At 48.7% G+C, this 12,755-nt stretch overlaps 1 protein-coding gene across 1 annotated transcript in view; it reads right to left on the reverse strand.

Annotated features, from left to right (window-relative positions):
- Positions 1-12,755, reverse strand: part of LOC8038393 (nucleolar protein 6) — a 103,907-nt gene that overhangs the window by 66,234 nt on the left and 24,918 nt on the right.

The following is a 12,755-nucleotide window of genomic DNA, read 5'->3' on the forward strand; positions in this document are numbered from 1 at the left end:
AAAACAAGCAGTTGTGGAGGAGCGCCGTTTAGTGATACCATTCGATCGTCGTCGGAAAGACTTAGCTAAAGGCTACCGCACGATTCAGTGAAGCTTGTTGACCTATGCTTTGAGCAGCCGCTCTTCTTTGTTAGGCCGTAAACCAGGCAGAACGTAAAATTATTATTGTGAAAACAGCAGTGTTGTGACAAGCACGAAAACTTGTCTATAATACTCTGAACATGCTGGCCGCCCAAGTGACCGACTTGCTGACTGACCGGCTCGGCTTTGTCATTGGCAAAGGCGGAACAAGCAAATGCTAGAGCATGCAGCCAAGTTCGGTGAATTGCGTATTTCTAAAAACAAATTTGCTAAAAGGCTGTTTGTCGCCATTTTCTCTTAAAGGGCAACTCCGGCCAAAACTCAAAATGAAATAAATTACTGGTATCGCTGTAGCGACACAAAATACGACCCCAGCCAAAATATTCCGTCCGTGGGACGCCGCATTCTCAACTAATGCCGATAATAAAAATGCGACCCACCGCGAGCCGCTGCTCCTTAGCGGGCGGCCAGCGGGTTGCCGATCGCTAAAGCAACATTGGGCCGTGACGTCAGTATCGTTCTTTTTTTTTTCTCCGGTCCAGGCGTTGCGCGGAGTGCACTTCTCTGAGCCGCTACCACCGCTACTTCGGCTTGTGATTGGCGTGTTTAGCCGTTGCTTTTATCTGTAGCCCATGTAGCTTCGGTATACCCTTTTGTTTATTTGCTTGCGAGGACTCCAAGACTCGTTTTAGCAAGCATCGGTGCGCCCAAGACTGCCCAGCTGTTCCTCGAAAGATGCCGAGTGCAACTTGTAGCGCTGTGGGATGCTCAAACAACCCGCTGCGCAGCACAAAGGTGCTTTTTCACACGTTTCCAACGGACCGGAAATTGGAGAAGGTGTGGGTGAACGCTGTTCAGCAAGTGGACTTTGGACTTCAACTTTTATGCGCCCGAGGAAAAAAAAAAAGAATGAAAAAACAGACGCATACAGCCCAGCACACGTGTCCGGGCGCCGCGGCCCACGCCGGAGAGCCTCAAAGCTTTGTGTCTCGGACTGACCCGCCGCACGAAAGCGAGAGGGCCCCCAGTACTGTACGTCACTAGCAGCGCGGCATAGATTAACGCCGCTCCATCCACGGAGCCCTGATGACAATTTAGGCCTAGCGACGAGTACGGAAGACCGCACACACGGCGATAGCCGCCGAGTACGGCACCGAACGAGTTCACTTGTTTTGCAGTCGCTAGCTTTTGGCTATACAAGCGACGGGTACGGCATAGCGCACACACGGCGGTGGCCGCCGAGTACGGCACCGTACGAGCTCACGGGTTTTCCAGGCGCTAGCTTCTGGGTATACGCACTAACTCTTGCTACATATGCTAGATGACTACCACGTACACAGAATTAAAACAAAATCAGCTTCCTATCTTTAGACGGCTAGCGCAACTGAGGTAGGTGCCGCTCGGCCTGCGTACTCGTTGAACGAGAACGATCCCAACGTCACATTCACATAGCGGCTGATTTCCAGTGTTGTCCGGGCCTCGAGCGGCTAGTTTCGGTTTTGTTGGCCGTGCCCCAAACAAAACTATGGGGCGTCGATATCTTTTAAACTACACACAATAACGAGAAAAAAATTACACCTTGCAATTCAGGGACGCTGACTGCATTAAAAACAGTCATAATCCCAAACTCGAAAGTATGGACCGGAGTTGCCCTTTAACTGGGTGTCTTCTTGAAAGGATTCAAGAAAAGGAGGGTTTCAAAACCGGTGCTTGGGAAAACAGATGCCTCCGCTCAGGCGGTACACACCAATGTTCTCGGATCTATCGGTTGACAAGCTCCACGGAAGAGCAGCGTTAAAAAAAATGAGACGTTTACAATTCTCTGTAATGTGAAAGTAGAACGCAGCGCTTGACGAGGAGGGGAGGGTTTACCTCTCCCTTCCCTCCAATTTAGTGGGTTAAGTTTCCCCGCTAAATTTGGCGGGGAAATTGACGTCAGGTGACCCAACACATATTTAGTGGGGGAAAATGACGTCGGATGACTAACACCCATGAACAAATTCAGTTTCTCCGCTAGACTTAGCGGGAAAATTGGCGTCACGTGACTTCAACACCAATTCAATTTCCCGCTAAATTTAGCGAGGTAGTTACATAGACGGCGACACCGCTAAATGCGGAAACAGGTGCCTAAGAGCTATAAGAACCACAATAAAATCACTTTCCACTGCAGGTAATGTGCATCGAACATTCCACCGGATCTGTCCATAGGGTGGGCTGATAGTGTGGCAGGCGCCACTGAGCGGACGCACTGCAAAAAGGCGTCGGGTGTTTTCAGAAGCTTGTCAACTGACCTAGATGTGAGAATGTTTGTACATGTATTGCTACCATTGCCCAGCAAGACCGAATATTGTTGGAGATCTGTGTTTCCTGAAAAATGTTTTTACAATGTTTGCACTTTGGTCAATGCAAGCACATCTTTTTTTTCACTAATATTGACTAACAACATTGTAGCAATCAATCCAGTTGACACCGAAATGTTATAAGCAATAAAGAAATTAAAACCAGGCTGTTCTGCGAGTGCAGATTTTTATATCTTGTTTTATTGTTAAGGGCGGCACCGATTTGTTTGTCCCTTTATTCAAGCATGCATTTCATCTCCGAGAAATCATGATCTTCCATTGTGCTGGAAGAGGTCTCATAGTACAAGTATAGGACACTGGTTACATGTATAGGGTAGACAGTCATTGCCTCATTTCCTTACTGTATGCTCGTTTGAAAGTGTCTAGATAGTTATACACAGACATGGGTCTTTTTACTCCAGTTAAAAAGCAGCACTATTCAATGCAATGTTTTTTCAAAGGTTGCTCAGGAAAAACTATTTTATGTAAATTTGAATACACAGCACCATTTGTTTTTGACGGAAGCAAGTTCATATAATTTATTTTGATTTATAACATGCTTTTGATAAGATCAACCACAAATTGGTTTCGTAAAAACCTTTATTGCATGGTGTAGCATTGCCACTTTTAAACGTTGCTCACGAGGTGAGGACGCTGAGAGAAACCTCAGTTCCCTGCCTCCAGCATGAGCTTCCTACCTTCGGCAATGCATAGAGGCTGGACATTTGTAAGACATTCCCAGCCATTCGCATTCCGTTGATGACGATATCTAACATACCGCCCGAATCGTGTCTGGGTGTTCAGTAGACCATCACATGTTCTTGTACCAACTTAGAGTGTGCCTCGAGGACCAAATGTAAGACGAGAATGGCAGGGAGGAGCTTCCTACATTTGGCAATGCTTTGGCATCTTGCAAGCCTCAACAATCCACGCAGAGCGAAAGCATGAGAAAGGCGACAAGTGCTCGCTGGAGGTTGGGCATTAAGAGATGCCCTGCATTTCTCATATTGTCAGCGACTATTAGTACCGAGATGTTCTAGTGATATCCTTTTTCGTTTGCGACATCACGGGCAGTTTGATACTTCAGCCCCATGTTCCAGGTAAGAAAAAGAAAAGCCTTTCATGCGAGGCTTGTCAAAATATTAGGTGCCAGAAAATATCTGCCATCTACTTTCAGTCTTTATTAAGAATCCTATGTTCTGCGACCGAATTGAAAAGCACTGCAAAAGAGCCCACATACTCACCTGATCTCACCACACCAGTCTCCCCCTGCACAATAAGTTCTGTCTGCTATGGTCACCTAATGTCAATAGATGCACATTCAAATGCAGCAACTGAAGCTAGCTACAGCCACACTGTCTTCCAAATGCAGTCTGTTACTAATGCAACAGTAGATTGGGCTACAAGCCAGGCTTCCAAACAGGCTGCAGGTCATCCCTCGCTTTGGCGAGGGGGTGACCATGTGGTCAGCTGCTGCAGTTACCCAAAAGTTGAAAACTATCTGCTATAAGACAGTGGCATATAACGAAGCCTTAGCATATAGTTTGAGCATTGAGGAATGATAATTTTCAGCACATTGGTGGTGCAAATTCTCTATTTTGAAGTAGAGTGCAGCACAATAGGGCAAGCACTTTGGTACAGTGATTGCATCAGAGTGATGGTGAACCCCCGCCGCATCTGAGCTAGCAGAGCAGACCCCTGCCAATGGTTTCATGCCATCCTTTTTATTTAGTTCTGAAATTCTAGATCTTTTCGCCCTCCGTTGCATAGGTGCTGCCATCTTGGAATCACATGACACAGCCACCATAAAGTGGCTTGCAATTGTCGCTCCTCTCTCCCCTCCGCTCCTAGGCAAAGGCATATTGTTTTTTGTTTTTGCTGCATTTTATAGCAATTGTTCTGCTTTGTGAAGTGTCTCACACTTATTTTTACTACCTAACTGCATGCCATCATTATGTGCACAACTTACGCACCTTATTTTATAACAGGTTACGACTATTTGCTCTATCGGCATACCAGTGATCCAAAGAGAGAGCAGGGAAAAAAAGCAGACGATATGCTATGTTTTTTTTCTTTTTGCTTTGCGGCAATGCGATAGAGTTATTCAAAGGCTTGCCGACTTTAGGCATACTTTAATTCAATGCCAGCTGCTAGTGTTGTCTGCACAAAAAGAAAGCTTAAAAGAAGAAAAGAATTCTATGGCAAGTTATAAAGTTTACTACTTTGTATTTCTGAAAGGACAATATATAATTCTCATTTTGATCGAACCAGTCTCATGTAGCTCTAAGTGGTGGATACATGCTCTAGGATCGCATCAGGCAGCAAACTATACTGTGCCTCAGTGAAACTTGGCAAAAGGCGAAAACTTTTTCTCAGTTAAGTCCTGCCAGGCAAAGTACCGGCATCCAGCAATGGTCACCACACCACCACCAGCTGGTAGGGCACACTAGTTTCTAGCTCCACACTGTGATAAAAGAGAGTGAAATTAGATGTGTTCTATCTAACGCACTGCGCAGGCCTACCGTAAACCTTGGTCAAGGTTGAGCTGCTCTACCAAGAGCGACGTGCTATCTGTTCTACTTTCACACATTCTGGCAGACAGATTGGACATATGTGATTCAATATGCCTCCCAGCCTTCTAATTGAGTGCAGCCTATGTAAGAAACTCGTTTTCAAAAAATGCTGCCACAACAGGGCAGTCGAGCAGCCCGCTAAAGCTGCAATCTTGTTCAAACAAGTGTAACAGTGGTCTTTGTATGCTGACTAAGCGCACTTTGTTGTCAAGACGAGCAGAACAAGTTGCCAGGAGGCCCGGGACTGGCCTTGAAAAGTAAACCCACTCAGTGCTCTAATGTGCACCACCATGGGACCAAACACAAGCGAGGCTCGGCAGCTCTGCTGGCATCGAGTCTGTGGCAATGGACTTAAGCTTGTCCAGGGCCGGTGCTCAGTCTATACGCCTCGCAGGTGGGCTCACTTTCGTCTTCTGCGCATGAGAAAGGAAGTAGCGGTGACATCAGAACGCCGAGCCCCGATTGGCTGATCGCGACCCCCTATCTGAGCATCGTCTGCTCCTTTGCAATGTCGTCTGCGTCTGTCTTACCTTTTCTGCGACTTTCGGAGTGAACTCGACTTCGCCTATAAGAGAGGGCAGGCGAAATAACTCGAGCGGTACCTTGTTTTTGTCTAACAACTAGCGGACGCGCATCAAGGAGGGAAGTCAAAGGACTCACTGGCGAGGTGTCCCGAGGCGCCGAGGTTTGTTTGCTAAGAACCGAGAGGGTAAGCGTATCAGTGTTCGCAAGTTCCCTCCCTTTTTCCCTCCTTTCGTGTGCGGCGAGTCCCCTCACTCTTTAACAGCGTCGGTGGGTTGGCGCAGTTAACGTCGTCTGCTTTACATCTGCTAGTCCAAGCGATGGCTGCTTTACCTTTCCTGCATCTGTCGGAGATTCGCCGCTTTTTTACCGGCGAGTCACCGTTGCCCCGGGAAACAAGGAGATAAGAGGAAGAAATTGACCTCTTAATCTAAAATTGAGGTCAGCGATCAAAGTATAATACGGGAAGGGTTCACAAAAGTCGCGCGGGCATATTCCATTCAGCACGCCAGCCGGTCGTGGGCAGATGGTCGCCGAGTCGCGGAGTGCCTACTAGGCCTAACTGCCCAGCTCGTTTGGTCGCGTTCGCTGGAATCGTGGCCGTTGGAGCTTTTCCCGGATGTTTGTGGATCCAACGTTCTTGTTCGTCGTGGTCTGTTTCAAGTACTTTTTACTTTTTTCTTGCTGCTTGAAGTCGGGAGGCGTCAAAGCGCACATAGAAAAATAATCGTCTGTGGGTCTTCGCGACCGCGACGCTGTTGGCCATGCTGATTTGATCGTAAGAAGTGCGCAAGACAGCTTCGGAGCTGCCGTAGGATTTCGTCGTAACCTGCGCAAAACTTACGAAAATTTCGTTTCGTGAACACGAATTTGTTCTTAAGTTTTGTCTTGCGCACATTTTTGGCGTAAGATCGTTATGTGAATCTGGCCTCTGCACTTCCAAAAGTCGCAGGAAAGGTAAGACAGACGCAGACGACGCTCAGATAGGGGGTCGCGATCAGCCAATCAGGGCTCGGTGTTCCGACGTCACCGCTACCCCCTGCGCAAGAAGCAGACGAACTTGCCCTCGGCATACAGTACATATCCAGGAAGAGGAGATCGTAATTGAACTTGGCAGCTTACAGAATAGGTTTGTTTCTATTCCCTTATTTTACCCTCGGAGCCAGGGGCTTTACACAGTGCAATTGTAAATGCAACCGTAGGAAACAAACATGTTAAACAATGGTGTGAGCAAGGTATACAATAGTGGTTAAAATGCAAGACCAAAATATATGAAACTTAAAGGACACATCGTAGGAAATTGCATACTGCCGCCGATACGCCAGATCCCATGTGGTCCGTCAAACAACCAGAGTCCAGCCTGGTTCTTTCACGGGAGCGGGTATTCCGCTCCCTTTTATTTGTTCCTAAAACACAACGCTCAAAAACACTCAATCTAAACTGCAAAGACACGCGACATTACACCGATATTCGCACGTAAAGCCAAAGCTAAACATTAGGAGGGCCCCCAGGCCTCGTCTCCCATGATTACCCGAGATCCGGTCGCACACACTTGCCTGTTCTCGGCACCGCCCAGTGCCCAGAGGCCCCTCCCCCCGGTCCCCCGTCAATATATCGATGGGCGAGGAGATTTCTTCTCGCCCGCCCTGGGGCACCGGTGATGCGCTCTAAAGGCACTCTAAAAATCACTTTTATCTGTTTACTCTGCTCACCTTCTGTGATGCGCCACGCCATCACATTCTACTCCGTTTCACCTTGTGTTTTACCGCAGCCGACGATACGAGCCACCGCAGCCAATCCAACTCTCTGTCGCTGCCAGATGACACTGTGCTTCACGTGCCGTTGCACCCAACGGACAGGCCACGTGACACACCTTCGGCACTGGATTGGCTCCGATGGCTCGCAGCATTCAGAGTAAAGTGCGGTATTGCATTTTGTGCTTTAGTAACTCGCCACTGCCGAGCTGCTATGCCAGGAGCACTCAGCAGACGTCACCAACTCTGCCGCCCCTACGCTCCGTTCACCCCTACATTGACAGGGCGGTAGGAGCCATGTGGTTGGTGGGCCAAGCTTTTATTGCCTCATGTCCGACCTGCACATCTGTATGAGAAAGGGGCATGATAAGTGATGCAAGACTGACAATCGGGTGGTTCACCGAGCATGTAGCCTCCAGTGCCCTGTCAGTTAAGGGGTGAATGAAGTCTAAAGTTGGTATATAACAGCCGTCTACTGTCCCACTTTCAGGCACGCCACCCATGACCAGTCCAGTCGTTGATCTTTAAAGGGGTCCTGCAATGACTTTTTGACTGGTTTTTAATTTGCACTGAACCTGAGCGTACTGAACGTAGTAACTTAATCCAACTTTTCTTTTCTCAAATTTCGCTTTATTTTAAAAGTTATAGGCAAATTAGAATTACAAGAACAAGCAAAAAATAACCTCCTTCATGACGTCGTAGGTCCTGGCTTGAGTGGCCTTGAACTAGAGGAGGAGTAGTGAGCTCATCGAGCGCACACGGCTGCCGCACTCCGTGTCGACGGCTCGAGAGGGTGCCACTAAAGCACAAATTGGATACGCTGTATGAAGCGGGCGGCCAGGGCAGCTCGCATTGCTTTTGCTGCGCGACTAATCACTAATTCGGCATAACACTTCATCGGCCACAAACGACAGCAAACACGGGGTAAAGATTAGTTCAGAACGGGAGCCACTTCGCGCTGATGCAGCGCCAAATAGCCAAATCGCCAGCAGGGCCCGCGCCGAAGGCCTTCGGAACGTCCCGAACCGGTCGGATTCTTGAGCCGCTATACGACCACAGCGCCGCCGCGTACATCCGGGACCTTTCTACGCTCCTCGTTCGTCGTAGCCTCATCCCACTAGACTTTTTTAGTATGCGCCGTTTTTTTTCGCCGCTTGGTGGCGGGTATGTTGACGGGTCATTTCTCGTTTCCGTACTTTCTAAACTGCATTTGTTTCTTTTCTGATCTAAAATAGTGAACAAAAACTACTTTCCTTTTAATTGAAACAGTTCGCGACACTTTTATTTTGTATCTCGACTAAAAAAAAAGCTCTTAGCGGCTTTGACCAGTGGCAAGCCCAGGACCAAAGACGTCACTTTTTGCGCGCTTTCGGTACCGCGGGTCGCCCTCGTCGTTGGAGGAGGTTTCCGCGTCGTCCGGTTAAAATATGACGCACTGATATTTAGTTACTCTCTCCGTGCCCGCTGGCTTGCCCGAACCCCAAGAGACGTGGAAACCGCAAAAAAGGTAGATGGTTAAATATGATTGCAGGGCCCCTTTAAGCAAGGTTAAGCAATGACTGCCTCGTGCCACCACACATGAAGGTGTCCACGGATTAAAGCCACATTTGAGTCTACTCGCACCTTTGAGAAAATTGGTTTTGCCATAACCTACACCTTGTCGGGGTAGAAAACTTTCGGGCCCTTTATTTCCTGTGTTGTACAATACCCCAAGAGGTCCTCTGTTGAAACGGGACTATCTTGACCCCCTTGGTTAGAGGCGAGGCCCCTTGCCACCATTCAGCGCAGTCTACTCATTCATAGATGTTGCTCCTTTCGACAAAATGCCTGTGGCGACAGCTGGAGCTAGTGAAAAAGCGGACACCATAGCTCTTCCAAAAGCACCCTGTTCTTCCTCAAGAGCGGCTAGTTCACCCAGGAACAGTGCAATGGTGCTTGGTGGTCTGTGATCGCAAAGCACCGGTCATAGCCCCACCAACGGCGGCGGCGGCGCCAACCCCCCCCCCCCCCCCCCCCCCCAACCTAGAGTTCCTGTATGGCTACCTACGGTAGCAGAGGTGCGCATTCAGCCTCGGCGCGTGGCCGTAGCACCGGCTTTCCCGCACGAGCTGGATGCTTTGCTCCTCACGTGACTAAATTTGGCGAATAGCGGCGCCGCGCGCGGATGAAAAACAGGAGAGGACGAAAAGGAGGCGGAAAGCAGGGAAACATACGCTGGGGCAAGAGAAACGTCGGCGGAGCGACCGTAAAGGTGGCTTTCTTGCACGCCACCGGATGCTTTGCTCCTCACGTGATGGATCTCGGCGAATAGCGGCGTGGCGGCACGGGGAAAACAAATGTGCAACTCTGGCTCCCGTAGGGAGCCTATACAGAAACTCTACCCCCACCCACTGACGTCACTCAGGTGACAAGCATTTCACTCGCATGACGTGACTCCAAGCCATACTCACTATGGCTGGCGACAACGCATAAAAGGCATGCGCTGGCCCTTTGACCCACGCAAAGTGCAGTGCAGGAAGTGGAACGGCATCGGTGACCCAGTCGCTGCAGTTACCCAGAACTGTTTTACTGCTGTCTCGGCGAAGGTGCAGGCCCGCTGTTTGATGCACGTAGGTAGAAGTCATCAGCCGCAAGCATCGGACACCTGGGGTGGAAAATTTTGCCCCCAACAAAACAATAACCATGAGAAGAGTGGTCTAGCCGGTGAATTGCAAAAACATAAAAAGCAGGCACATAAAGAAGTATTTCTGTTACCTCGTCTCATGCTCAAGCATTGTTTTGGATAGTATACATCAATAATGCCTGTCTCGCAGCGGCTTTCTGAACAAAATGTAGTAGAAAATAAAACCAGTTGAATACCAAAGGAGAAGTAGAACAGAGAGGCACTTATTTGTTGTCACTTTAACATGCACACTATGGAAGACCACAACTCTTCGCAATTAACCTGTAGCAGAATCGCTTAGCAGTTCTGCGGCAGGTGTGAATGTACCACGAGGCAGAACACAGTATTTGTGCAGAAAACATCGCAGGCCTACCAGGACGAACAGCGACATATTTACCCGCCACAAATTCAACGCGCCGGGAGGGCCATTCGCGAAGCCTGATCTGTTTGTAAATCCCGTCTTTCGACAGAAGGCTTTTGTGACTGCACGAGCTCGTCAAAAGCTGACATTCCCAACATGCAAATGCGGCGCAGGCGGCACTTGGGAGCCACATGCCACTCCCGTTGATTATCTCTATTATCTTCTTCTTTGTCCCCGACGCTACGTGAGGTAGCCAAGCGCTATCAAATTCCACCACAGCGGTGTTGAATCGACGATCGAACGCCACCAGTAGGTAAATTCCACTCACCTTTTACTTTCCGAACAAGCGTCCCACGGACCTCCATGTGGCGAGACGGGGCCTGTTGCTGGCTTGCATGAATGCGCTGTGGACTTCACTGCCGACGCTCGTTCCCAAGCATTGAATATCACGACCAACTCCACTCGGCAATACCGCGGCACAGAACACGACAATGTATAATACAAGAAAGACCGCTGGAACCACTCATATGGAACCAACGCGACCGCTCCGAAAAGCGCCCAACAAACACTTGGAGAAACGAAAAGTAAAAACAAAAAGTAAAATTGGAAGAAGCAAAAACAGACAAAACAAAACTTTTCGTCACTTCCGGTTTGTGTTGTTTTGCTTGTTTTTGCTGTTTTTTCTCAGCCAATAGGCGTTGCAACCTTACTGCGGCGAAACGCTCGTTGCTAGGGAGGCTCTACTAGAGCACTATATAGCTCCTTCGGAGCAGAGTAGCGCAATCTAGAACGCCGCCTCTCGGCGACTAGCGGCGAACGCCCGGAGGTTCCAACTGCGGTCAGAAATGCAAGGAGAACGTGAGACAATCGCTGTTTCCTCAGTATTGTGGGGGTGTACGGAGTGGCAATTGTTTTTGACATAATAATGGAACATTTTAGAATAATTTGCGCTAAGTTTTGTGCCCCGCAAGGACCTGACTTTTTTTAAAAAATTGCTTGAGCGGCATCATGCAGCAGACAACACGGCGACGTCACACCATTCACGTGACCCGCTCCGGCCAACCCGAAAAGCCCATCTCCGCTGCGAGCAAAAATCGTCTGCTTCAAACGCCATTGCCTTGGAAATTGCCTTCTCAAAATTTGCACACGCATCCGATATTATTAAAACTTTGATAAAGTTCCGCCAAAATGTTTACATTTAAGACTTTGATAAAGTGTTTAGTGCTTTACTAACTTCACGGCAGACTAGTTTTGAAAAGTGTGAACTCGCCGTTCATTTTTTAATCAGCCGTGTTGTACCGATCTCCATGTATTCTCCCATAGGGCGGGCCGCCTCCTGGAACCCTGAGTACCACGTGACTCGCGCCGAGCCGCTCTGTCGGCCATGTTGTCGGCAAAACACGGGGTTCAAAGGATTGCGCTACTCTGCTCCGTAGGAGCTATATAGTGCTCTAGGCTCTACTAGGGTGGCTCCTACCCACTGATCTCTGAGATCAGTGCTCCTACCTCGTTGCAACAACCGCAACAACCTAACATTTCGGATGGATAAATAGCAATAACTCTACCCTTTGTAACAGGCAGCAGCTTGCGCTACCTAGCGTAACATTTCGTCATCCTGTCTAAACTCCCTCCCCCCCCCCCCCCCCCCCCCCCCTCTTTTAAAGCGTTTCCATTGCTTATTTTTATCTGCATTTTGGGATGTCATTTGTTGCCACTTCGGGACCACTTTTGACTTATGGACAGCATAGGACGCTAAACCAACGTTACGCTAAACACACCAGTCACTAGAGAGCCTAGATTGAAGAGGGGAGGAGGGGGGCATAAAAGGAATCGTAGGCAGATTGTTGTCAGTTTAGTTTTTCAAACAAATTCACTAATATGAAGGATTACATCGCAACCTGTTGAGGAGATGCCAGCGCGGTAAGACTTGTAATCTTCTGTGCTCTACGCATTGGAATGCTTGCCTTCTGCGCACGAACCCGAAAGCTTACATTTAAATACCTACTCACTAGTGATGGGGCTAAGCTAGATATCATTGGGCTAAGCAGACTACAGTGGAAAAGGGAGTGAAAGAGGCTGAAATAAAAATGTGGGTGGTATAAGAATGCAAGAAAAATCAGCTCTAGCAATCTACAGATTTGGCCGGGGCCCTTGGTTTTGCTGGCGACGATGGAATTCAGACGGAAGAGAAAAGGATTAGAGTCACAACGAGGCGACTGGAAGGTCGATGGAAATTATCTAAGGAAACTTTTATGATGCACAACTAAGCGCAGAGGAAAATTGAGACTTCGGCCCAAAGTCTCAAGTTCTCAACCCTGTCCCCCAGGGGGTGACAAGGTTTGACCCGTTTGACCAGAGGAAAATTGGCGACTCTCTCGCCGGGGGGGAAGAGGCGGGGGGTGATGTTTTTGTAGCGTGAGCTACACTGTTCGAGGTTGAGCAGTTTCGCTCCTTGTTCGCATG

The sequence above is a fragment of the Ixodes scapularis genome, unplaced genomic scaffold (assembly GCF_016920785.2).
Source record: "Ixodes scapularis isolate PalLabHiFi unplaced genomic scaffold, ASM1692078v2 PGA_scaffold8__174_contigs__length_109621045, whole genome shotgun sequence".
Taxonomy (NCBI): Eukaryota; Metazoa; Arthropoda; class Arachnida; order Ixodida; family Ixodidae; genus Ixodes; species Ixodes scapularis.